The 26387-nt window shown below is 41.0% G+C and overlaps 1 protein-coding gene and 1 long non-coding RNA gene across 2 annotated transcripts in view; one reads left to right on the top strand and one right to left on the bottom strand.

The window, feature by feature from the left end:
• LOC103139722 (uncharacterized) overlaps positions 1-26381 on the bottom strand; it is a 62729-nt gene extending 36348 nt beyond the window's left edge. The window contains exons 1-2 of the long non-coding RNA XR_476437.2: positions 25810-26381; positions 16887-23905 (exon numbers count right to left, since the gene is read on the bottom strand). This is a non-coding gene — a long non-coding RNA (uncharacterized LOC103139722). The remainder of the gene's footprint in view (positions 1-16886; positions 23906-25809) is intronic.
• Positions 18593-26387, top strand: part of bhlhe22 (basic helix-loop-helix family, member e22) — an 18548-nt gene continuing 10753 nt past the window's right edge. The window contains exon 1 of the mRNA XM_007554506.2: positions 18593-18678. The gene's annotated coding sequence lies outside the window, so the exon portion shown is untranslated. The remainder of the gene's footprint in view (positions 18679-26387) is intronic.

Here is a 26387-nt window from a genome sequence, read left to right as displayed (position 1 = left end):
AAATTATGATTTGTGATGACAAATCTGCAATGCGTGTGTGCTATTCCAAAAAAACAGCACCAACCTATGAATAATGCATGCCTGCCTGCCGTGGGCTATAGATTAAGTGTGAATATTCATTAATTTGCTTGCCCTTTGGGGAGGGGGGGAATGCAAATTCACACAAAGACATGCTGGCAGCTGAGTTATATGGGCAACTGTGAATGGCACTGGGCGTTTCTTCATAAATACATGAGCTGTGTGTAAACTGAAGGACATTATTGACTCTCGTAAGAAGTTTTAACAGGGTTTTTCTAAAGTAGCGACACCCTCCCTTCTCCCTTCCTGCTCCCACCTCTTAAGTGCTAAGTCACTGAAGCAGGGAAAGCCCATTAGTGTAAAGAAGGTGGGGGGCAGGCAGGAGTTTGAGTGATTAAACTGATTGGATGTAGCAGCACTAGGTTGCTTAGGTCAGACCTAATCAGCTTCAGAATAAAGGCGAAGATCCTTAAAGAATAAAAGAGAAAAAGGCGCATCCGGTGTAAACAGGTGTCATGCCCTGCACAAAAATAACACCCGAGCAACAACGGTGTAGATAATGAGTGAACATGATCCACAGCTGCAAAAAATAAAATAACTAATGTTAAGGTCTCCTCTGAGGTCATTTCTATGTGGGCTTTTAGCAAAAACCACAAATAAAGAGCCCAAATGAGCTCCTCAAGTCCGATCCCTAGACGGGATTAACAAAAAATCTGAGCAGGGTGAATTAATTTTGTTTCGGGAAGAGGGGGATTGTCTGCACAATCATCCAGCTTGTATGGAGGATTCTGTCAGGTAAAAGTTTTCTTGCATCATGAACTGGCAAGAAGAGGAAGAAGAAGAAGAAGGAGAAGAAGAAGAAGAGGGATTGGGCTGAGATAAATGACTCATTAACCCCAAATTGATCACAAGCTGCACACTTGTGTGGACGTTCCAGTCGTTAATATTTCAACTTAATTATTTGTGCGTGCGTTGAGTCCACGGTCCTAATTTGCACATCGCCCCATGTGATGTACGAGTTATTGTACTGGACAAGATCTGAGCAGTTATTTTCCCCTCCTCTGCAATTTTTCTTTTCCTCCCCTCCTTTAATGCCTTGTATGTTAGTCTGTATAATAAAACTATTTGTTGTTGGCGTCATTTTATATAACGGGACGCACAGAGGACATGATGTGTCTCATGCGTTCACATTCACTTTTTTTGTTGTACTTTTTCACATTTTGTACAATCAAAACTTCAGTGTATTTAATTGGTGATATATGTGACCGACCATCACAAACTTGAATTTTTTTTTTTACAAATTTAAATCTCAAAATTGTGGCATGCATATCTATTCAGCTCCATTTTATACATAATTCCCTGAATCAAATTCAGTGCAGTCAATTGCCTTTAAATTAATATAATTATTAGTATAACCTGAGTGTAAATTAATTCTAATATAAATCCAGTAGTTCTGTGAAGGACTCAGATGTTTCTTGGAGAACATTAGAGAGGAAACGGCATAATGAAGACCAAGCGACCCAGAAAACAGACCAGAAAAAAAGTTATGGAGAAGTTTAATTAGAATATAAGACGATATCCTAAGCTTTAAACTGCAGAAACCTGCCAACCGAATTCTGTGTAAGGAGAAAATTCATTAGAGAAGCAACCAAGAAGCTTGTAGTAACTGGAGGAGCTGCAGAGATCCATGTCTCAGGTAGGAGAATCAATCAACAAGTCAGTGATGCACTCTGCAAATCTGGTCTTGTGGAAGAACGACACACAACATCGTGTTTTCAGTTTTGCACAAGCTCAGCAGGGTACACAGACAATTTCTTGAAGATGTGCTCTGGTCATTTGAGATCAAACTTATAGGCCACACTCATCGTTTGGGGGTACATGTGGAGTATTATGTGGAGGCGACTGCCTACCAACCTGCGTAATGGTTTAGAAATGTTTGTGTGAGAGTCTGTACTGTAAAATCAATTTACCAGTTATTTGTGGTGAAAAACGTACAGTGCACATCACCCTGAACACAACATAGTGAGGGCAGCATTATGCTGTGGGGTGACTTTCTTCAGCAGGGACAGGGAAGCTGATCAGAGCTCGTGAAAATGGGTGTAGTTTAACTCCAGGGATCACTGGAAAAAAATCTGCTACAAGCTGCAAAAGTGGTAGTTTACTGCCTAGCAGGATTGAAAAAGTCAAAATCTAAACCAAATGTGAAATTTGATGCCTTCACAAATGCACTTTATCTAATCTTACTTTAGATATTTTGCATAGAAAAGAGGAAAATTGTCAGGCTCTAGACATGCAAAGCTGTAGCTGCAGTCAAAGATGATTCTGCAAAGACTCAAGGGTGCTGAATACAAACGCAGTCACGCATGTCTGGGTTTTTATTAAAAAAACAAAAAACAAAAAAAAACTTTTCTTTCAGTTCAGTTATGCACTGCTTTGCCTTTGTCTGTCACATTCAATCCCAGCAAAATATATTAAATTTGTGGCGATAACATGAACATTTGTGGAAAAGTTCAAAGACTATGAATAGTCCTTGGAAGATGGTGTAGATTGTAATATCCTGCCTCAAAATGTTGCTCAATGCTCAGAGGAGAAACGGAAACGACATCAGCGAGACAAGTGCTATCTGAATCAGTAGTCTGTCAACAAGCCAAACTAGGTTTAGATGGCTGCTACGAGATGACTACATACTCACAACTCTGCACAATTACATCAACTGTGGCCACTCATGTACATAACATCCTCAAAAGCATGCAGGCTGTCTGAAAGGCCATCAGTCACCAATCTGCCAAACGTCTCAGCAGCAACACCTTGGACTGGAAAACAGCGAGGATGCGTCATCGTCCGAGCCGGCAAAGAGGACCTCTAAAAGGTTTGTGTATGAGCGAAGAGAAAAAAGGCGGGGTGACATTTTAAAAGCCTCGTCTGACACTCTGGGAAATTGGCCTACCTTCTTCCACGCAATTGGACCAGTGCATCAAATTGCATTAGTGATGCACATGTTTTTCGCCAGAAAACAAAGTCAGATTGTTGCTGCCATATGCAGCAGAGTCAGAGGGTGTTCCTCCAGCAAAAACTGGTTACATGCTGGGAAAAAAAAGCCCATTAATTAATAGAAGTCTGATTATGTTTTTGACTTTTTTTTAAAAAATGTTACCTGCAGAAACCGAAACTTTTAACCTCAAGAGGCTCGTGTCGATTCCCAAGAGCTCCAAGAGTTTGCTCCAAACATTTTATTCCAAAGAAAAATGCTTCTTTTTGAATAAAATGACAATAACGATAATGATATACGCTCCGACATCACAGCAAAGGGGGAAATAATTGCACTAGTTTTTGGTCATACATGAATATTCAAAACTCCTCCCATTAAAAATCTGCTGTGAGAAAATAATTAGGAGTTTATTAGCATTTGTTTATTTGTTCATGCATGAAAATGCCTAATGAGAATATAACTACAAGCTCTTGACTCTGGGGAGGTAAACCCTGAGTGCTGAGATTGCCTCTTGTCTTTAGAAAGCTCCTTCAGAAAATGCTGCGTTACTGGAGGAAATGGAAATGAAAAACAAAACAAAACAAAAAAAATCATGTGAACAGCTAAATTAGCAGAACCCGTCTCATGTGGCATCCTGTCTCCTGAGCCAACATCGACTGGCAGAATTTGGCCTCCATGCATTGAAACGTAAAGAAGAGGAAAATACCAACTCGGGGTAATTATAACACACACAGTGACTTGACATTTGGGGCACAGAGTAGAGAGGCGAGATAGTTGGCCTTATCAGGAGCCATAATGAAAGGTCAATGGCCTCCTCAGTGTTTACTTCCAATCATGTGTTTGGAAGAAGCTTCTTTAGTCTCTATTGAGATGGAGACGGTCTGGGTCAGAGATAACAGCATCGCTAGCTGCTGCTGAACTAGCATGGATACATCATTAGCCAAAGACCTGAGACGGCGGAGCTGTAGGTTGAAAATTTGGATTTAATGTCGCTGTTTAGCAAAAAAAAACAAAAATTAAACAGGAAGCTTGGGAGCAAACAAACAATCAAGACCGCTATTCCTCGACTTCATCTCTAAATTCAATCAGCTTTTGTGGAACTATCACTTCTCATTCTTCTTCTTCTTGTGTCTTTTGGGTTCCGTCTCAGTCAAAGGAAAGGAAAAAGGCTGCGCTCATAAATAGGTCAGAGAGCTTTTCCACCCCCCAATGGTTTCAGGCCCCGCTTGGCAAATTGAACATAATTAAGGCCCAAGGCAAAGGTTGCACTTTCCTTGAATCAGCATGAGGAGCAGTGCAGAAGGTGTCCTGCTGCAGGAGGAAACACGCTGCAATGCATGTTATGTACAGCATGCCGCTTGTACGCAGAGGATTGGAGGAGGAGGATGATGAAGGCTGGAGGATAGCTGCCATTACAAAGCTGAGAATACATAAAAACCTGTCATATATTTGATACAACAGTGTAGCTTAGCATTTTTCTGACATTTGGCTTCATGGTGCGTCAGAAAAGTTGACTGATAAATGCACTGCTTTCCGAACAAAAGATTAAACCTTGATGATTTTAATAGCCACATATTCCAATGTACTGTTTAAAAAAAATTTAAGGAACACTCTGAAAATAGATCAGATCTGGAAAACTAAAATAAAATACTACATATTAGCACCAAGGACTGGGAAGTTTAAGGAACACAAGGCTTCCACATAAATATATGAACCTGCAGAGGCCGAGCTTAAAAACACCAAATTAAAAATAAAACTGCCAGGTATTATAAGCTATCCTTTTTCAGTTAACAAAATCCTTTAGTCACAACTCAAAACGTGCTCGTGCTCATCCGTGACGACGTCAAAGGAAGCTCACAGACGATGTCCTAGTGGACATCTGTACTAGAACAACACTAAGGTTCTGGACGGCCTGAGGTAGAGCATGGTTTTATAGGTTGGACCAAAGTATTGTACATGTACATGCAAAGGCAAATCCAAATACTCCACTGTTTCTATTTACTGTTTCTATTTACCTCTGTTGTATATTGTTGCATCTTTGGAGTATCTACATATGGGCGACGCTCATGGGTGTTCAAATGTTTGATTAAAATGTTAACATATCCAGTGTAAATAAAGTGTGTGGGCTTCCTTTTTTCTAATATTCAAAAATGATGAAAACTGTGTCTTTTCCTCTTGACAAATAGGTACTACTTTTGTGTTGGCCTGACATTAAATCCCATTAAAATGGAGGTTTGTGCAAGACAAAATAGTATTAATACTCTTTTTCTTTGTTTTTTTAGAAAGCTAGTCCAGCTCACTCCATGTCTCTCTAGGGAATAAAAACATGAATTGTATCTTACCTTCAGATGAACCTGGTAGATGTTCTTAAAATTACTAAAACTAGATAATAAGGAGAACAGGTAGAGCTAGAACTGATGCTTTACATGGTACTGAACTCTAAACAGCTGTAAACAAAGTCTCGCTAATAAATCAGCCTGGCTCGTCATCCACCCAAAGACACACCCATGATGGCTGCATCTTCATACGTGAGTTTTATGTCATCTTTTACTGTGGCTGTGGTCTGCTTATAGGCTCCTAAAGTTTGGTAAAAATAGCCTATAAAATCAAACCTGACACAACAGATGGCTTGTAACTCAATGCCATGCGGCAAATAATCTGTGGAAACTACTCGGGGAAAAGGGCACAGGCAAACTTTGATGAACCAACTTTTATAAAACTCCAGTGAAGAAAATAAAAATGACCAATAGCACATTTTGTTTTGTTTTCCTGCCATTGTTTCAATGAAAAGACAATTATTCAAGGTGTAAGCTCTTACAGTTTTGATAAGATGGTTAAATCTGCAAAATTATACCATGGTCATTTCAGATGCTGCTTTGTCACAGCAATGAGAATCTGGAAGCTTGGACAGTCTCTCTTTAACTACTTTTTGATTATTTAGCAATTTTCCATTTAGTTTTTGTTTTTAAGATATGCCCAATAATGTCAGCATACATTTAAACATTGTATATACTCTTCCTGGCTAATTCCACAATTTTTCATGCTCGTTTTCATTTTATACACAATAACACGAGGTGCCTCTTCACATTAGTGAGCTAGGTACTGCTGTAAATAACTTTCATTGCACATACTGCCTACATCTTGGACAGACAGCAGCCCTAACCACTATACTACTACTACTTTCAGAACCGTTGTTTTGTCATTGTCAGTCCATTTAGCTTCTCCTTACTCTTCACAGAGGCATTCTGAATAATGACCCCGAGAGCTGAGCTTGGAAACCAACCATCATTAGTGTCTCAGCATCCACTGCCAGTCTGTGACAACAGCTTCACCTCCATCGTCGGTGGTAGGGAGCGTCAGTGCCTAGCCAAGCAGAACTACAACCGGACAGGACTAAACATTTTTTTTTTCTGTTATCCTACATGATGGCGCACTTCCTGAATAAAGTGTAAATGCTGGTGTTGTAGGTCATATTTTACCCTTCGTGAAAACATACCCGCCCAGGTCTTAAATGGACGAGCGGCAGCATCACACCAGGCTCTCCCAACACATCCATCCTCCACCACAGACCCCCGGCTTGGCCGTACGCCATATGGCCGCAGATTTACCACGGCGACACGGCCAGGAGGCTCTAACTCAAACCCTCATCATAATGTCAAGGAATGCCAGGCGACGTGAGGAGGAGCAGGGAGGAGCGCGGAGATGCAGAGGCATCGTTCTGTCAGCCCAGCAGGCTCAGTGGGCCTAAACAGCCCCTCGTAAAACTAATGCCGGAAAATCACAACCTTGGGGGTTTGATTCTCTACGGGGCTTTTATTAATATGCTGGGTTTTTTTTTTGTTTTTTTTATGTGTCACATGTGCTCAGATTAACACAAACACATCAGGGAAAACATTCAGTGCACATTCTGGTAAGTATTACATGCCTCTCTGAGCACTAAGACATGCCCTCAGAGAGAGAGAAAAAAAAAAGACATGCCCTCATACACATACAGTAAATCCTCAGCAACAAGAGAGACAAAAAATAAATAAATAAAAGGCTGTAGAAATATTCAGCGGCTCACTTTTTTTAAAGAGAGAAAAACCAGGCCGATCCCTTCTCCCATGCTTTGGTCGGTATATCTCAATGTGCTGTGCAGGCATTTTCGCCATCTCAGGTCTCAACATATGGCGTCTCCTCCCCCCCAGCCCTCTCCATCATACTATATCCCTCCCCCCCCACACCCAGCCTCGCCCTCGCCGTGCCCCTTGGGGGAAGATGGAGAAACCGCAGAGAAATTAATTGAAATCTAAACCGCAGCGCAGGATTAACTAAGTAGGCGAATTCCAGTTGTCACATAATCAGGGCTAGTGTACTATTTGACTTTCATCAAATGGGGGGCTTTCTGAAACACCGACTGGGGATAATGACAGGGAAAAACGAGCCAGCTGCTGCGTCCCTCCACCTCTCTCTCCCATCCCCCTCCTCCTCCTCAGCATCTCTCTATCCATCCTTCCATCCTCACATATAAATCTGGGATGCTTCCAATGAGCTGTTGGTGTACACAGAGGTAGCAGCAGGGGTAAAAAAAAGGAAAAAAAAGCAAATTGCTGCTGAAGAGAGCGATAACTGATGTCAACCAACAGATTTGTCTTTAACATCACCTCTAAAGGAAGCGTTTTATCACCTCTAAAGTGGCTTTACCTGTGGGGAATTTGCAGTTTCTTCCATGTACATCCAAACGCCGTCATTTTGCAATCTATAATGTAACTGTTGCATTTGCTGCACAAGCATCTGAGCGATTCGCTTTCATTTTTCCAACGACCATAAAGGCGTCGAGTTACAGCGTTTCCCTCGAAGACAGAGGAGGATGAAATGTTGAAGCAAAGTGGGTCAAACAGCGCGCCGCTCTGATGAAGCATGACTTGCTGCGAAAAAATAGAAAAAAAGAAAAAAAAAAGAAAGCATGCCAGAAGATTTTTTTTCCTCCGCTTTGAGATGTTGTAGATAGGGCCACTCAAAGTGTCATTGAGCAAAGGCGCTTGATGTATTTCGAATGTCGAAAATGTTCTTAGTTGAATTTGTCTGGATCATATGTGACGTTGTGTTCAGATGCTGCAAAAACAGTGCAGGAAAACGTGAATGCTGCTTCTCTGAAAGAAGGTGAAGATGATTTAAATCTGGCTGGTAAAATGAGCACTCTGTGATGCCTGAATTTAGAGACCTAAAAAGTCAGCTTTCTTTGGATGAAGTCCATCAGGATCCCAAATTTTGGCCTAAAGCTAAATTTTTTAATTGTGTGTTCATGTATTTTTGAATATATTAGGAACTTGTGTGTGTGTGTGTGTGTGTGTGTGTGTGTGTTTGGAGATAAACAACATTGCAGCAGCGCGTGCTGACAGATACCCTGTTGATAATATAGCTTGGGCTCCTGCCTAGCGAGGTCGACCTCAGCCTGCGTCAGTCACCACACACCAGAACACCACCGCTGCATCGTCACCTCAACTGTACTTCTGCAACGTCTCGTTCCTTTTCACATTTAGAAATGTGATGCTAAATCACGTGCATGCTAAAGCTGGATGTGTTTGAAAGAGACAAAATATTAAAAATAGGGGAGATAAACAGTTGATTTTTGATTTGTTTTGTTTTTTTAGGGATTTTGAAGTTTGCTAAAGCTCCATTGGTTTGCGTTTCTGAGAGAAGAGAGCAACGAAAGCTAAAAATAAACGTTAACAGACGCCCACACACACACTGACACAGACACAGATAGCACAAATTCAGACACCTAAAAAGAGCTGTGTGGCGAAAGCGTGCCGAGAGGAATACCTGGACAGATGGCAGGCAGTCATCCCGTTGGACCTGCCATCAGATCTCCGCCTGAGAGGAAGAGCAGAACAGAAACAGCCTCATCTGCTCTCCACACACAAACACACACACAGCATGTCTTTCTATCTTCATCGGGACATTACATCGACTTCCACTCATTTCAGTTCATTTCCACAGCCTAACCGTTACCCTAAGTCTAACCACTATCAGTACATGCCTAACCATAACCTAACCCTTAACCCCAAAACAGATCTTCTTCGTATGTGGCATTGGCTACAATAAAGACAAGTCGGTTCACAACACAGTATTTGTTGGAAATATGGGCCTTACAAGGTGAGAAATGCTAAAACATACACACACACTCACAATGGTTACATATTAGCATGGTTTATGTTTCAAATGCTGGTAAAGCTGTGCAAAAAACCTTAAAATAAATATGTCTGCTACTGCAGTAGCATAATCTCTCCGAACAACCTTTAATATACATATGTTTATTTGTAAGGGTAAAAATTTCATAAAAAAAGATATTGATGTATAAAAAAAATAAAATAAAAAAAAACATAGCTCAGTTTTCAGTAGGATTTAGGTCTGGAGATTTGACATGTAAGAATTTTGTTTTTTGTCTGTTGACATATTTTTGTGCTTATTTGGTCATATCTTGTTGTTCTGCAGGGAATTTGGTGATTTGAAAGGAGTCATCAGAGTTTAATTTAAAATGTGGTAAATGACATTCATAGTGATTTAGTTTGATGATTAGGTCTTATAGCTGGTGGAAATCTAATATTTCAGTATCTTAGTAAAAAACCCTTATTGCATACTAAAAAATAAAAGTATTTTTAACACAGAAATTATGTTTCATGACCCTGATGTGGCATTTATAGGACGATTGTTGACTCAAAGTCAAAGCAGATTAACGGAAGGCTGAGTAGGAGGGAAATGTGTGCAGAATGAATTAGTTTTTCATTACTGTGTATAATATTTTTACTGTGCAAGCAATAAAATTGAGTTTTTAATTCACTGTAAAACATAATCATTAACAAAAAACAGGAAATAGACACTTGAAATATATCACTGTTTCCAGTAAAGCCTCATGAGTTTCACTTCTTTAGTTGAAGTATCAACATGGCAAAGCTTGCTTATGCCTCAGGCTGGTCTGGATATCAATAATGAAAATCAGTGGTGTCGTAAAAAAGGCAGAAATCTTCGAAGCCAGTATGGGGAGTATTTATTTTTGTATTTCCTGCGTGTTAAAATTAAAGTTTTAATTTCTCTCATTTTGAAATCATGCTACCACATATACAAGATAACTTTTTACACATCTTTACTGGTAGTACAAATTAAACGTGGTTTGTTGTTATAACAAACAAACGACTCAGATATTTTTTAATCAGGATGCATTTTTTGTTTATCAGGATGCATTTTTTTTTCAGTAGTTTTTTTTTTCCAGACAGCAAGCTTTGTGTGCGTGCGTGCGTGCGTGTGTTTGTGCCTGGTAAAAACCTGCCTGTGACTTCACTTCTGTCCATTACGGAGAAGAGCGATAGACAGAGAGGCTAACAGACCACTGAAACCCACCACTCCAGCCTAAATCACATTTCAAAGGATAGAGGAGTCTATTATAGGAAATTAGAACGGCCTTGGATCTCAACAAGCCTATCCTTCAATTTTATTGAGTCTTCTCAGTAGCCCTCGGTGGATTGTGCGTACTTGTCAATAGCAATTCGTCTGCATTTGTTGTGTTGACAAACAGTGCCAAGCGTGTATGAGCAGATTGTAAAAAAAAAAAAAGAAGAAGCGTGCGTGTGCATAAACGCGTGCAGACACGATCAGGTTAGATTTGTCTCCTTGATGGGAATTTTCTGGATTCCGGCAAGCAATTCCCTGCAGTCACTGGAGTAAATACATTTCAGACCTTTAGTGAACTGTTGCAGAAGATATGAGGATCTGCCATTGAACTGAATGCAGGAGACTCCATGTGCATTTTAAGCCTGTGGTTGCCGAGAAGGCAATAACGTTGTACATCTAGATCCACTGGTGGTTTATGATGTAAGGAATGTGGCTCACTGCCCAGGGAGCCATTCTTTCTGTGGGCGGTGCAAGAACTTCAAAAAAGATGTGGACTGGAATTATAACTCTTGCTTCTGTGCTACCAGTTCTCCATGTTGTGCCAAACAAAAGCACCTTGACTGAATGATGCCCAAGTTGGTATTCAAAATGACTAAAGGCCTGTTTCATTGTTTTCAAAGCCATCTGACTTGCTTTTCATCATGTCTAGTTAAATGTCAAAAGCCACCTGGGCTGTTAAAGCTTAAAATTTGATTGTTCTGCACTGAACAGAGATTTTAAAAAATACAGTTTGAAAACTACAGCTCCACCAGAAAGCATTCACAACCCGTCACTTGAATGCAGGAGTGAGCAAATTTTCCATCAATTCTTGTTTGCATCATTTAATATAATAATCATAACAATTAAGTAGACATGAATTTGAGGGAAAGGGATTTGTAATTGATTGAATATCAAAAACATAGCAAGGATTTTTCAGTTGTTTTATTTAAAGAGATGTCTCTGATAAGAAAATAATTTGGGTGTTACTGTTTTCCTTTTAATTTTAGACCAGGTCTTCTAGTTTGATTCCTAGAATCAGAACCAGATATGGAGAAGCAGCATTCGGTTTTTATGCTCCACTAATCTGGAACAAACTTCCAGAAGACTACAAAGATGCTGAAACACTGAGCTCCTGCTTTAGATGTTTCTGAAGTCTGGAATGCATTTCAAGTATATTCCAATTGATTAAACAACTGGATTTATGGTGAACATTTATATATAAATTTATTAAAATTGACAACAAATAACAGTGCAGAAACCAATAATTGAAGCAAAAAAAATTGTCTGCGAAACTCAAATACTGGATTAAGTCAAAGAACAAAACAATTTCTGCACCACTGAACGTCATGCACAGCACAGTGATCTCCATTATTTGGAGAGGGATAAAGTCTTCCAACTGGCTACCTGACCCTGAATAATCAGGGATGAAGGACCTTGGACAAAGATGTAACCAAGAACCCAACAGTCACTAAGTAGAGGTCCAGTTTTTTTTTTCTAGAAGAAGAAGCAGTTCATCAATCAGCACTTTGGTGTAGAGAGTGGACAGCTCTCTCAAATTTTTCCAAAATTTACTTTAAAAGTTGTGAAACCAGGAGAAACTAAATTAAATTAAACTGGCCTGAATTTCATGGCAGGACAAAAATAGGAACTGATCATCAGCTGATTACTGTGAAGCATGGTGGTCGCAGCATCATGCTGTGGAGTGACTTTCTGTCGAAGAAAGTGGTACACTGCACTGCAGAGGGTGAGATTATTCTTCTAGCACAACAATGACTCAAAGCAGATCATTAGTGGAACTCCATAAATTAATACAGGTGGTAAAACTGCAATTTACTGACTTGTGCACATGATTCTTAAGTGAAAGTAGATTCTTAAAAAACACAGTATTTATGCAGGGGCTCATCCAGGACATCTTTCATGCTACTCAGAACATCTATATAGCACAATTTGACTTGCTAGCACCAAGAACTTCCCCCATGATTCTTCCTCCTTCATGTTTCTGTCCCTGCCCCCACATCCACAGCCTCACAGAGTGTCGCCCTGCTCAGATTCTCTGTGTGCCTTGTGTCAGATCAATAATGCAACCATAAATTTCATTTAAATAAACATTAGTGGCCTACTTAATTAATGAAACCTCATCTGCAATTTGTCAGTGTCAGAAGTGGTAACCCCTTTGATGTTGGTATGAATATTCCTTTTCAGAAAATGAAGCGCTCGCACGATTAGCTCCTATTGTGCCGTTAGCCTGTTCCTGCCTTTCCGCAGCTCTGCCTGGATCCGCGCGCAGCTTATCAAGGGTACACAGCATCGGCAGATTAAAATCATTTACTGAGCCGAGAGGACAATGGGAGGATGTAAAATGAGTGTGGGGAAACATGATGAAAAATAGTGGGGCTGAATATCTAATGAATCTAATCTACATACAAGCAATCTGACCAAATGCCGGAGCAATTCCAGGGCCCATACATCAAATGGTACACGACATTAACGTTGAATCAGCTTCAGAGAGGTTCACACCCATGAGCCATAATACTTGATAACCGACAGGGTTAGGAGAGATAAATAAAAATGAGAAATATAAAACAAACCATCATAATGTGAGATGAGTCTCTGACCCGTCCTTGTCGGTGCGCGAGAAGCAGCTGCTCATGACCCACTTTCACTCGGATACATAATTCAGCGGCGAGCGACACGACTTCCACGCCACCATAAAAATATTCATCAAAACGAGCGAGCAAATCTTCTTTAGCAGACTCGCTAACAATCCAGCATCAGCTGGGGGAACAAGTCACAAAAAGCCTCCCCGACCTAAATAAGTCAAGTTTATCAACTCGCTGCATGATTTACCGAGTTTAAAACATTCAAACAGGACTCGTTAATGATTAAATTAAAAATCAGACTGACAGCAGTTCAGCACACTCGGAAAAGAGGCGCAATAACGCCCGAGAAAAGATCACCTGACAGTCAAAATATGTTGGTATGAAAGCATAAAGATCAAAACAGCAACAGAAAACAGCACGGACAGGAAAGATCTGCTGAAATTGTGCAGCTTTATCCAATATTTACAAAGGTTGAAAACACAACAGTGAAAGGAATAAGAAATGTAAGCTCTGCAAGGCACTGCAGAATGCTGTAATTTATAAAATAAAACAGAACAAAGCAAACAAAAAAAATATATCCCACATACAGTTGAACCTTTTTCACATAAAGTGGTGCTTAATTGTGAAGTGGAATGAAAATGATGCATGGTTATAAAAACGTTTTACATATTAAAATCTGGCAATCATGGCACTGCATTTATATTCACCCCCTTTCACTCTGACACCATTAAATATTTTAAAGTGCAGCCAATCGCCTTCCGAACTCACAGAAATGGTAGGTAGGATTATAAAAACATTTGCAAACACTAAAGACAGAAATTAATGATGCGTGTAAAAAGGTTACCAGTCTTCCAAATAGTGGACACCCCAAAAAAAAAACCCACAAGATCAGACTGTGAAATGCTGAGAGAAACTAATAAAACAAGAGTTATACCTCAGACACTAAAGTTGTTTGTTTTTTTTCCATTGAAGCAAAAGAACAAGAAAAAAAACTCTCTTTGAAAGGGAGCAAAGTAAGTCTCTGTTCTCTAAACTAAAGTAAAACATCCCCTCAGTTAATGAACCACAACTGGCCAGATCACAATGTGAGGTGAAATTAATACAAATACCCCAAAACAACTCCCAAGGTTGGTGGAAGAAGGGTGATGATATGTGCTTAATGGGATGCTTGTCTTTATAAGACGTTGCTGATGATTCACTAAAATTTGTCAAAATGTTGTCTTTTCTTTTTAAAGACGCATTTTGGTGAAAATCGTAAAAATAAACGATTGCAATGGCTTTGCATTTCCCCCCTATCAACCATGCAATGACTGTACAGCCCCAGGTTGGACTTGTAGATGAAGGTCTTAAAAATCTATTTAAAAAAAATATATATGTGGACTTGTAGAAAAATACAGCTAACAAGAGCAAATCAATCAATAACCATAAATACTACCGACTGACATTATTCAGGCTGTTTATGACTTAAATCCATCAAACTGGAGCCTTTACTGTGCTGATTACAGAGATGAGGAGTTGAACCCCAGAAACTACACGTGAAAGACTGCTTCATTCATATATTATAGTAAAAAAAAAACAAAAAAAAACTAGGTTATAGTATTAAGAGTCAAGCTGATTAAAGTTCAAGGTGTGAAGGAGACTGGATAAAAAAGGAGGAAATGACTCCCCATCCCTCTTTGGGACACCTGAAATAGGCCAGAGGCTGGCTTCCTCCTATCAGAGGAGTCCTGGGATGCCTGAGAGACTGCAGGGAAAAGAGGACAGGGAGGAGGTGTTGGGGTGGGGGATTCAGCTGGGCCTTAAGTGTGCTATCATAGGCACCTCTTGTGCCTGCCTGCTTTATTTGCAGTAGTCAGGTTAATGAGTCCACCAGCCCACTTGATGTTGAGAGGCCCACCACAAAGAGCTGCCTCATTAGAGCTAGCCTGGCACGCTGCTCTGAGACAAAGCGACATTCACGCCACTGAATGCCTTTATGCTGCTCAATGCTGCCAGCCTGCGAGGGCCAACGCCATGGCATACCCCCCTCCTGACCCCTCCCCACCCCCATCCTGCACGCGTTCTGGCACCTGGCCAGCCACACCACGACCCTGAGGCTGAGCAGACTGCAAGGGGTGCAGGCTGCTGCACTCGTCTGAGGAGCGGTCGGGAAGTAAGCAGAGATCACATGCAGGAAAACGTTCGACTGAATTGTTTCCAAACTCTTCTCTGCTTTGCCTCCGTTTTTACCCTTTCCTTTATATCCAAGTCTTACCTCAACCCTTTTTAGTTCCCGAGCCATCCGTCAAATTACAAAAAAAAAAAGAAGCTCCTGAAATTGTTATTCTAAATATATTCTCAACTCATCTTGAAATCACAATCGCTGCCCTCACTGTATCTAATTAGTGTGACATAATGACTGAAGTGCAGTTAGAGCGTCGTGACAGGAGCGCAGTTTCTGTCTGTGATACAAGGCGCTTTATCAGCCCAGGTGCAGGTATGACCTACTTAATGAGAGCTGTAACAAGGTAATTCAAATGTCACAGCTACGTGTAATTTCATGGTTTGCAGCTGGGGGTGACAAACTCCGTTTCAGCAAGACATTGAGCGTAACAACCAAAATAAAGTAACGACACATGTGTACGTTGAGCTGAAAGATAAGCGCAAGCTTTTAAATAAAAACACCCTGAAATGGGAGCGAAACAGCAGACGTCATAACGATCCTATATGTGTTTCAGGTCTAATATAACTGGCCAAACAACAGAGTGCCTTGCTAAAGAATTTACATCCTTTGATTTTTTTTTCCCCCCATTTTGTCCTGTCACAACCCCAAACTTAAACGTGCGAAATTGTGAGGTGAATGGCAATTGACACAGTCTCAAATATTATTCACAGGTTTGCATTTTCATTCAAACCTCAGTACTTTAGTACCCATAAATAAAATCCTTTGTAACCTCTTGCCTTCAAAGTAAATATATTCAAGTCTTTGGACCTATCAGAGGTTAGTTAGATAATATAAGTGAACAAAGACCATTATGAAAACCGAGATACACCGCAGACAGGTTAGGGAGAAAGATAAAGCAGAATTATGTTATGAAACAATAGTTCAAGCTATGAAAATCTCGCCAAACTATGTTCAATCAGTGACCTGAAGAAGAAAAACATATGGCAAAGTTAAAAATTTACCAAGAAATGCCAGTCCACTAAAGCTGATGGGTTGGACAGGGAGAGCATTAAACAGAAAAGCAGCAAAGACCAAGTAACTCTCAAGTAGCTGTAGAGACCTACAGCTCAGGTGGGAGAATTGACGTAACATCCGCCTCCATGCGGAAGTAGATCAAACCTCCGGCAAACAGTGATGGAGGTAGTGGAACTCAATGCATCAACCAAGACATTTTTTACTTCATTAGCCAACACTGAGGCAAATATGACAGGCAAGAAAATTCTCAAAAGAGTCCTACGTTAGGTCTGTAAGTTTTTTATTTTTTATTTATTTTTTTTTTGTTTTGTTTTTGCAGCAAACAACAGAGAAATCTACGTTAAAGCTAAAGTCTTTAGCAGCCAGAGGAAAAATGGTGCACAAAGTTTCACTGAATGTGAGAGTGAATGCTGCGTCGGATGTACAAAATGGGTGAGTAATGACTTTTCCTTAAGGTAGATTTTCACAAGCCTGTGAAAATCTACCTTAATGAAAATACTTAGAAATAAACATTAGCATAAAAAGATGCTAAAATGCAAGTACCGCAGTTACAATAGCACATGTTTTCAAGCTCAAATAAAGGAACCATTGGAATTTACACACATAAAATCAAGCATAGCTACCTAAACTTATTGACAGCTTTGACTATAAACGTTGTTATGACTAAAAAAAGATGTTTGCTACCAGTTACCTTCATACAGACGAACATGTGGCAGTTGCCGTCGATCACAGTTTCATTCAACTGGACATGAGGTCAGCTGCAGGCCTTGATCCAATTCTTGCATTATTCCGGACTCCATTAGTTTTGAAAATCTAATAAATTGTGTTCCGTCCTCTGTAATAGCTGTCGGGACTACATATTCCCTATTGGCAACATTTGAACATGATTTCTTGTTATTTTCCTCAAATCTCTATGACCGCAGTGTGACAAACCCCGACAATGTTGACGGAAGTGACGCTCCTCCAGATAAGAGGCGTGCACTTCGCGACAAATAGCGACCGCTGATTGGTCAGTTGCTGACAAACCCGCTAGAATGATTGACAGGCGTGGCCGTCAATTATGTTGAGAGGATAAGTATCAGAGGCGCCTTTATAAATCTGATCTTTATTAAAGTATGGCAAGGAGAAAATAAAAAGAAACAAGTCGCTTGTTGTGCAACAATAGGTTTGATTTAGCAACAAATCCATGGCAAAGGCAAATAAAATGATTTCTGATTCTTATATTAACAAAACTGGTGATTTAAATCAAAATCACCAAGTTGGGGTTACACCTTATTATCAGGAAACACTAGCCAAATAGATTTCAGTCTCAGTTATTGCGTATGATGCCTGCAAAGCAGGTACAAAGCATGAACTGTGTTAAACATGATCAATCACATACAATTACAATAAAATCCAGTTGTGGGTTTGTGACAAAATGTAAAACATGTTCAGTAGTAGTGGCTTATCTAGTTTAATTTATTCTACATGGCAGTTTTGTAGCTTTGAGTAGTTGTCCCTTCAAAGAACATTACTCGGCATGGACAATCCTGCGCATCAAACATCTTGCTCTACAAAATGTATTCAAATCTCACATAGGAAAAACAAGATGTTTTTTTTTTTTTTAGGTTTCCACAAACCCTGCTTTCAACTAAGAGATGACGCAAAGTTTTATAAAGTAACGTGCAAATTCCACCTATGCTTCACAGCTGTTGTAAAGGAGCAGATTAGGCAATATTTAAAAAAAGAAAAAAAAAACAAATCTCTCCCGGCTTCAGGTCAGGAGTCAAATATTTTCTGCATAGGCAATACGCTGTCTCCACCACACTATTTATAGCAGCAGGCAGAAACAGCTGAGCTGACTGCAGTGATGTCACTGGCGCTGATGGAATGCTTTGTTCCTCGGCGCGTGCGCATGCCACCTGCGTGTGCGCGAGCTGCAGCGAAGGACCAGGATGCAGGAGCCAAAATGGCTGAATATACATACGCACACACACATATATATGGCAGTGTGTGTGTTTGTGTTTATAAAAGCATCCATATCACTGAAAGCCAGGTTTCTAATAAGCACCGTAACCTTCTGAAAGCATCCAGGCCTCAGTCAAGGGTGTCCGTGTTAATGCCACGGAGGGAATCAGTGTTTGTGGATGCCATTTGAAACTCGGAGCAAAATAACATCACGCTGCAGCTGAGAGCAGGAAAACATCTCATGCACGGTCTGAAGCGCTTAATGGTTCCGAGCTTCCCCCCCTCTCAGCATTCAGCCGTGGCGTTCAAGAAGCACCATACCCACGTATATATTTTTAGTAAGCCTTTGGGCTTCTTTCAGTGTCCCTAAAAGAGCATGGTTGCCCGGCAACCGTTATTGTTGCCATGGAGATTCATGTGTTGGCAGCTGCTGCAATCAGCATCAACTCGAGGCTGCACGTTCCCATTCCGATAGTCAGGCAGGCGATGAGGAAGGCAGCGAGGACACACAGCCAAAGAGAGAGAGAGAGAGAGAGGTTAGTAATCAGTGTGAAACATACATTCATCCTTTATCCCACTGCATTAATACAATTACATCAAGAAGAAATTTATGGCCGTGCTTTGGTGAGATGATCACACTGCAGATGGAGGAATAAAACTCCACCTCGGAGCCTAACTGATCTAGTTTCACTGAACGCAGTGGGACGATGCTGGTTTGCTTCCGACACAAACAAAAAAAGAAAAGAAAAAAAAAACAATAAAATGCTACATTTCAAACTGCTGCTGAAATGTGATGTCGATTCAACTTGTTAGCAAGGATAAGTGATATTTTACCGCCCTTCCAACCTCTATAGAAGTATGAATCTGTGTCCAAAGGAAGAATTGTAAACCCTGTTGAGAGTAAAAATGCATTGAATTCATAATAGCTGTTATTTCCTCTTCGGGCATTCCCCCCTTTCGTCTTCCTTTTCAGCTCTACCGTCGTTTCACTGTTGACATCACAGACCAATGTGGGGATAAAGAGGCAGAGAAAAACAATAACAGACCCATTGACCCCCATTTCACAAACCTTGGGGGTATGGGAGAGAGGGGGGAAAAAAAATGTCCACTTACAATGCTGGAACAGACCTGCTGATTTGGCGTCAATGGGCTTTCTATTGGAGGGAACAGGGAAAGTGCAGCTCCAGGTCCTGACTCCGGTCCAGTCCTGAGCGCACAAGCTCCCACACGGATCTACACCTGTTCTCTGAGACCTCTAAAATTGTGTCAGAGAGACAGCTGGGGATGTTGTGAATTAGAATTTTGTTTAATCAACTAATAAATAATTTTATTTGGAATTACAGCATGCAGTGGTATGTTTGAATTCATTTACTTCTCTTAATTGTGCTTATAGCCAGTTGAAAGTCCAAATTTGGTTTCTCCAACTGTGTTAATAGTGCATAAAAAGAAGTTGTTCATATAGAAATGTCAACCTATTAAAAAGTAAGTCCTTTTGCATAAACGACTTCAGCAAAGCACCTGATACGCTGGTACCTCTCGTCTTCGTCTTAACAGTACTCCATAGTGTTCTGGACGGTTTAGGTGAGGCCAGTTTGCGAGATTATTAGGAGCAGGGATGCCATGCCTATGGCTATGACAGGTATTACATCCTACTGATGAATAAAATCAGCACCTCTATAACGTTTTTTTTAGCTTGAAGACAACACAGAGTCACACAGGACAAATAATCATGCACTCAATTGCACCTAATGGCAATTTAGAGAGACCTGAGAGTCATTGTCTTGGACTGCAGGGGGAAGTCAGAGTACCCAGAGAGAACCTACGTCTGCACATGGAGAACATGGAAACTGCAAACTCTGTGCAGAAAACCTTCAGGCTGGGATTCAAACCCAGGACCTTCAAGGCAGATCTGCTCCACTATGCAGCCTTACTTTGAAAATCAAATTGAAATTGATTCTCATCTGAAAAGAGGGCACTGAAGTAGCATTTCTTCTTGTCGATTCAGGTTCAGGAATCACAGAGTTGTAGATCACGTCTTAACTTTGTTTTACAATCCTCTCAAGCTCATGGTTAACCTTGTTACTTGTGCATTGGGCCAGGTGATAAAACAATAATGATATCTTTGTCACGTGATCAGTATCAATTGATCTGATTCGATCAATTTCAATAAATTCTGATCCAGAACTGCACAGCATTCTGGAGGTTTGTAGGCAGAGAAAAAGACTTTAATCACTCAACATCGGCCCAGATAGGAGAGCTTTGTGCAATCAACTAACTCATTCACTCTTTGGTTACCTAGCAACAGCTTAAGTAACATGGGCAGGAGCAGTTTCCTGTTGCCGCCAACATCCTCAGGCGTACTTCACTCCTCAGAGGTCAAAGCGGACTCAAAGCGGACATCTGCACAAAGGAAAATTTCTACAACCACGAACGCATACGCATTGAGCACTGGCACAGGAAACTGCAAGATGTTCACATCGAACTGTTTTGTGTGCGGCACCGCGCTGACAATGTTGAGAGTCAGCTCAACCAGTCGCTCAATCACGATGCATACTGTGATTGAAGCTCTCTGTGCAGCACTGATAGGTGTGCAGTGGCCGCCCTGGTATAGAAAAAACGGGGCTAGGTTTCTATTAAAATTCTGGGAATCACAGCTGCTGGTATTTTACTGTAAATTAGAGACTTTTTTTTGCTGTGTTCTTTAAACATGTGGTGGTGGACAAGAGGACATTATGGATGAACAACCAGCTTTTTTAGCAGACTCTTTGTGGTGTCTGTGACAGATTGTTAGACGACTGTTCTCCATGACTGTGTGGGCAATAATCCACCTATAAAACTAAATTTCTGAGTCAATCATACTTTCTTTATTGGTCTCATGCAATATGCAAATTGTAAGCTGTATTTTGGGGTTTAAAGATAATTACTAAAATGAACAGAAATAAATAATTTGTATGCTTATTTGTACATATGAAATATGGGTTTGTCTCTTTGAAGTAAATTGCTGAAATGAATTACCTCTTCCGTGTTATCGTAATTTAGTGAGAGGCATCTAAGTGTAGATCGGATGCTGCTCTGAGCACTCTTTAAAATAACTGTGACCAGGAAAGATGAAGTAGGGGCACTCCAATAAAAGCCATTAGAAGTGAATGATTTCCAGGGAGACGAGCACCTGTGTCCAAAATGAATCAGCTTGTTTAATTCGATTTCATTTTATGGGCACACAGGTCAGATAAAAAAAAAAAAAAAACGTTTGTCGCATATATTGCTGTAAACACCGCTCTTTCTGAAACAAATCAAGACAAGGCAGCTTATTTTGGATTAGCATTAAAGTCTGCATTCACAATGACCCTTCCACCAGTGACTTCACTAAAACGAGATCGTAGTTAATGGTTCGATAAATTTCCCTTCCTTTACGGCTATAATTGCCTCGCACGCAGCAGAAACGTATCTTTAGGAGTTGGACGTGAGGATCTCCTGGCGTACGCATGAGAATAGAGGCTCACCTCGCTTTCTGTGGATGCTGCTGGTTGACATTTAACATCACAGAGAGAGGGGAGGTGGAGAGCCCGGTGCCCTACATGCACATTTGACCCCCTGCTAATGTCAGAGGGGGAAGGTCCCAAACACATTCATCCGTACTTCGCTCACACAAAGCACTACCAGAGTACAAAGTATCTATCTCTGAAATTGCAGAGGCTTTACTAACTTCATAATGTTTATTTAGAGAAAGGTATAATTTAATCCGAGACAGCTACAGTGCAGGTAACAGATGGCAAAGGTTTACGCTGTGCTTTATGAGCAGAGTCTTTTGCCTCCGTTTCCCAACCAAAATTTAAAAAAAAAAATACTGAACAATATCTATAGTTATCCTTAAGTTTGTGACGCTTTAAAAGACCAGTTATTTCCTATCTGGGGAATTGTACAAACGTCTTAACCATATACTTTTGTTGTTGTTGTTGTTGTTGTTTGTTTTTTGGAGGACGTTACAAACACAGCCAGCAGGCCTGCAACCCAGTGCAGCTGACCTGATTCTGCTTGCACGCAACCATGAAATAACAACTGCTCTTTGGAGTCTGGTGCTAGCTCGGGGAACGTACCGTCCCTGCTCGGGTGGAGCATGTGGGCAAACCTCACCATCAGGATTTCGTAAGAAGTAGAGAGGGAGAGAAAAAAAAAGAAGAAATCACACAACGAGGTCACATTCTGAAAGTCAGAGCATATAATGCTATAGGAGCTAGCATGTAGGATGTCTGTTGGGTGGGGGAGGCCTTTGCTGTACGACCCAAAACGTAAGGAGGGAGTGAAAAAAAGCTCATCTGTTCCCGGCAGCTTATAGAGCTGCAGAGCGCACATCAACCATTGTCTGTGCACAGAGTTTTTTTTGTGTGTGTGTGTTTTTTTTTATGTGCATCCTTCTGCTACAGGCTGCATTATTATTTTTTTCGTCGCAAAGAGTCCCAAGCAGATCAACATCGACGCTAAATTATGTATTTAAATGCGCACAAGCAAAAAATAAATTATTTCTTGCCGTCAAATTTAATCTTAAATAGAAATCCTATATGTAGAAAAATAGAGTATTTTTTTGGGTAACGTGGTTAAGCTGAATAACAAATGGCCTTTAGAAAATAATAAATAAAAAAATTATAGTCCTCGTCGGAGATGCTTCTGCGCATTTAAACACACCGGAGAGAAAACGGCGCATATTCAGAGCTGCCTCCGTGACGCTTATTGCCTGCGCTGTTATTGTCTTTAAAATATATATATATACATATACATAAATAAAGTGTCCTCTTTTCTGTCCTTTGTTGTGGAGGATAAACTGCCTCTTTGCGACAGAAATCTTGCTCCGGGGAAACGTGCAGCGAGTATCCAGCAGAAGCGCAAATCAAATCCAAAACCGGTATGTTTCCAGAAGTGGCTCCAACTTTTCCAAACTTCTCTGCGCAAATGATGGAATGTGCTACTACAGCCGGTGGTCATTTCTTCCTCCTTCCCTCCCTTTTACGCCCCTCTTCTCGCCCATAGTTTTTTTTTTTTCTCCTGCTCAGTCTCTGGCTCTTGATTAATAAATGTTTATGTGTTTTGAAGTGGAGCACAAAAGCGGGGTTGGCCTGTGACCCTTGGTAGCCCCGACCTTACGCGGGGTTCATTGTGAGGCGCTGGGAACGGAGACCCTGGGGCCACTGGCCCCCCCCCCACTCCCTCCCACCACGCACACACACACTCACACACACACTCTCTTGAAGCCATTCATGTGCGCACCGCTGCTTGTCGCCCCGCAGCTTCCATTGTTTCAGTGGGAACAATGGCAGCACCTTCCGTCCTCCTCTCTCTCTCTCTCTCTCTCTGCAAGAGAAAACGCAGCTTTTCAAACTTCCCTCTATGTGCAGCCTGACGCAAGCCCGGGCAGAGTTTCCCCTCAACCCTTCAAAATAAAGAAAAAGAAAAAAAATGTTGACAAAACGTTAACACTCTTAGTGGTGTGATCGCTCATGTTGCATCACACGCAAAGGTTGCGTCACTGCATAGTGGATTCTTTCAAAGTCCATCAGTGAAGCAGAGTGAAACTGGGGGACAGAGGGCTGGATGCTGACGCAAAACCTGCATGTTCATTTTAAATGCACAATTTGAACAAGTTAGAAGTAACTACACGTTGGTGGGGTTCCCTTGCGCTTTACCTTGGCTGCAGGGCTGGTGAGGTTACTCAGGTGACATCATGTATGGTCCAGGGGCTCGACTGGATCTTTGACTGGTGGCCAATCACTGCAGGAAGTAAAGAGGGGAGATATAAATACTGCAGTCAATTCCCTCTGTCCTGAATGCACAAGCAAGAATGCAAGAATGTGTTTGCACTAATTGCACTGAGTCGTTGACTTGCAGCATTCACTCTTTCTATAGACGAACACAAAGAGTTCGTCCAGAAAGCGTTGCAATGTGTTGTTGATTTTACAGCAATCCGTTATACCAAGTATGCATGTAGCAACAGTGGAGAGGAAAAACTCCCATTTAACAGGGAGAAACCTCCAGCAGAACCTGGCACTATGAGTGGCCATCTGCCACGACGGAGTGGGGTTTTTGAGAAGAACTGATGTAGGAGTAATTTCTATGTTAATGAAAAGTAAAAAAAAAAAAAAAGTTAATAGTAGGAGAGGGACGCATTTAATTGTTGGCAGCATTATCAGGAGAGGGACGCATTTAATTGTTGGCAGCATTATCTCAGCCCATGCCCTCCTCCAGGAAGGCACCACAGCCAAAACAGAACACCAGACCAGCTGTAGCTTCTATGGAGAGAAAAATACCGAGAGAAAGCATAAAATTAACAGCTGTAATAACAGCAAATAATGCAAATTGGAAAGTAGTGGCAGAAGAAATGGGGGTGGGGGGCAGTGGTCAGTTTGTCCTCCAGCGGCCCAAGCCTAACACAGCATAACTACATAGACAACTCAGGATAACTTAACCCCTGAGAATGGGGCATGAGAGAGGACAAGAGAGTGCACCCTACCTCCGTCTACTCACCCCCTTGACTGGGAAAACATCTGCTTTAACAACATGCTTCATAAAAAAATAAAATAAAATAATTTTCAGCTGAACATCTCAGAGAGCACAGATCAGTCCGTCATCTAAAAGTGCAGATTATGGCACAGAAACACATAACTTAACATGGTCATTCACCTAAACTGACACTATACTTAAGGTGAGCATTGATTAGAGAAACAGCCAAGAGGCCTGTGGTATCTCTGGAGAAGCTGCAGGGACAGAGCACTCATGTGAAAGAATCTGTACCACAAAAGTCCAATTTTCTGTTTGCCACAATCCGTGTAGGAGACAAAGCAACTTGTGGCCCAAAATGGCATGAACACACATGAATCTTGTTGGTGAAAAGAAAGAGCAAAATCCATACAAAGTATTGAGACGGGAGGGTGGAAAACATATGCATTCCACACTTTTGAGATTATTTGTACAAAGTTTTTACAGCCATGTTTCTTTGTTTCTTCCGTTTCAGAATTAGTCGTCTTGCAATCCCAGTAAAATACACTGAAATTAACAATTTTGCAAGGCACTGTATGTGGACCCAATAAAGATTTTGCTCAGCTCAGATGGTTATTGAATCCAGCAGGCCTGGTACCATGCTAAATACAGGAACCAATGCCAGGTAGGGACCCAATGAAGGTCTAATATATCATATTAGAAAATCAGTTGTCAAGAGTTGTCCTGCACCAGTTCTATGTAGGCATTTCAGATGAGATGACTGTCAATGTGTAAATTTGTGTAGACGTGCAAATTGTGAACTGTATGATGCAAAAACACATTAAAAATCTGGATTGAAATTATGATTCAAAGCATGCAAATATCCCATGAAAATCACTAAATACGGGACTTCTGGAGCATTGCTGCGAAAATACATTAAATTCCTCAAGGCTAAAACGCAAAAACTGAAAATCAGTGCAGCATGCATGAGGATTCTTATCTAAAGCAAGCTAGTAATCACATAAAAACCCCAAATGTATTTTTTTTACTATTATTTTATTTTTTTTTATTTATTTTAGAGCAATTAAGTACTAAAACACATCAAATATTTCAGGGGAACCTGGAAATCTGTGCTGCATGCATGGATATATTAAAGTAAAAGAAGGGGATATAATCCCAAAAAAGGACTAAATACAGACCTTACAGAGCACGCGTGAGCGGTACGCGCTTGCGTGTGGGAAGCAAGAGAGAGAGAGAGATTTAACTCATTGTAATGCACACAACGACCTGCCCTCTTTTGAAAAAAAAAAAAAAAAAGAAGCGAGGAGCGAGAAAGCGCAGCCATGCTTTGCAGGGGCTACAGCGTCGCTCTCATTGGTAGTATGAGCCTCGTCGCCAAACGGAGTGTGTGCTTTGCTCGCCCGCTCGCCGCTGCACCGACACAAACCGGGAATTTAAGGCTCCGCGATGAAACGGTGAAGTAATCACAATGACGCCCGAAAACCAAACAGGACGCGGATACATATGAGCTCATTGTGCTGGGATCCACCATATGGCGCGGACCGCTTCATGGTGAGTATCTCACTGGGTTGCGTTAATCAATTATTTACGAGTCAAATCTGCGTGTTTTTTTGGGGGGGCTTCAAATGTCCCTTTATTTATCTGCGAACCGAAAGAAGAAGCTGTTATCTGGAGATGTTTCGAGACGTAACGGTGCTGTCTCCTCTCCACTGCACGTTGCACTTGCCATTGTTATTGCGGGCTCTCGGGAATGAAG

The sequence above is a fragment of the Poecilia formosa genome, unplaced genomic scaffold (assembly GCF_000485575.1).
Source record: "Poecilia formosa unplaced genomic scaffold, Poecilia_formosa-5.1.2 Scaffold64, whole genome shotgun sequence".
Classification (NCBI taxonomy): Eukaryota; Metazoa; Chordata; class Actinopteri; order Cyprinodontiformes; family Poeciliidae; genus Poecilia; species Poecilia formosa.
This window is presented reverse-complemented; position numbering and strand designations above follow the sequence as displayed.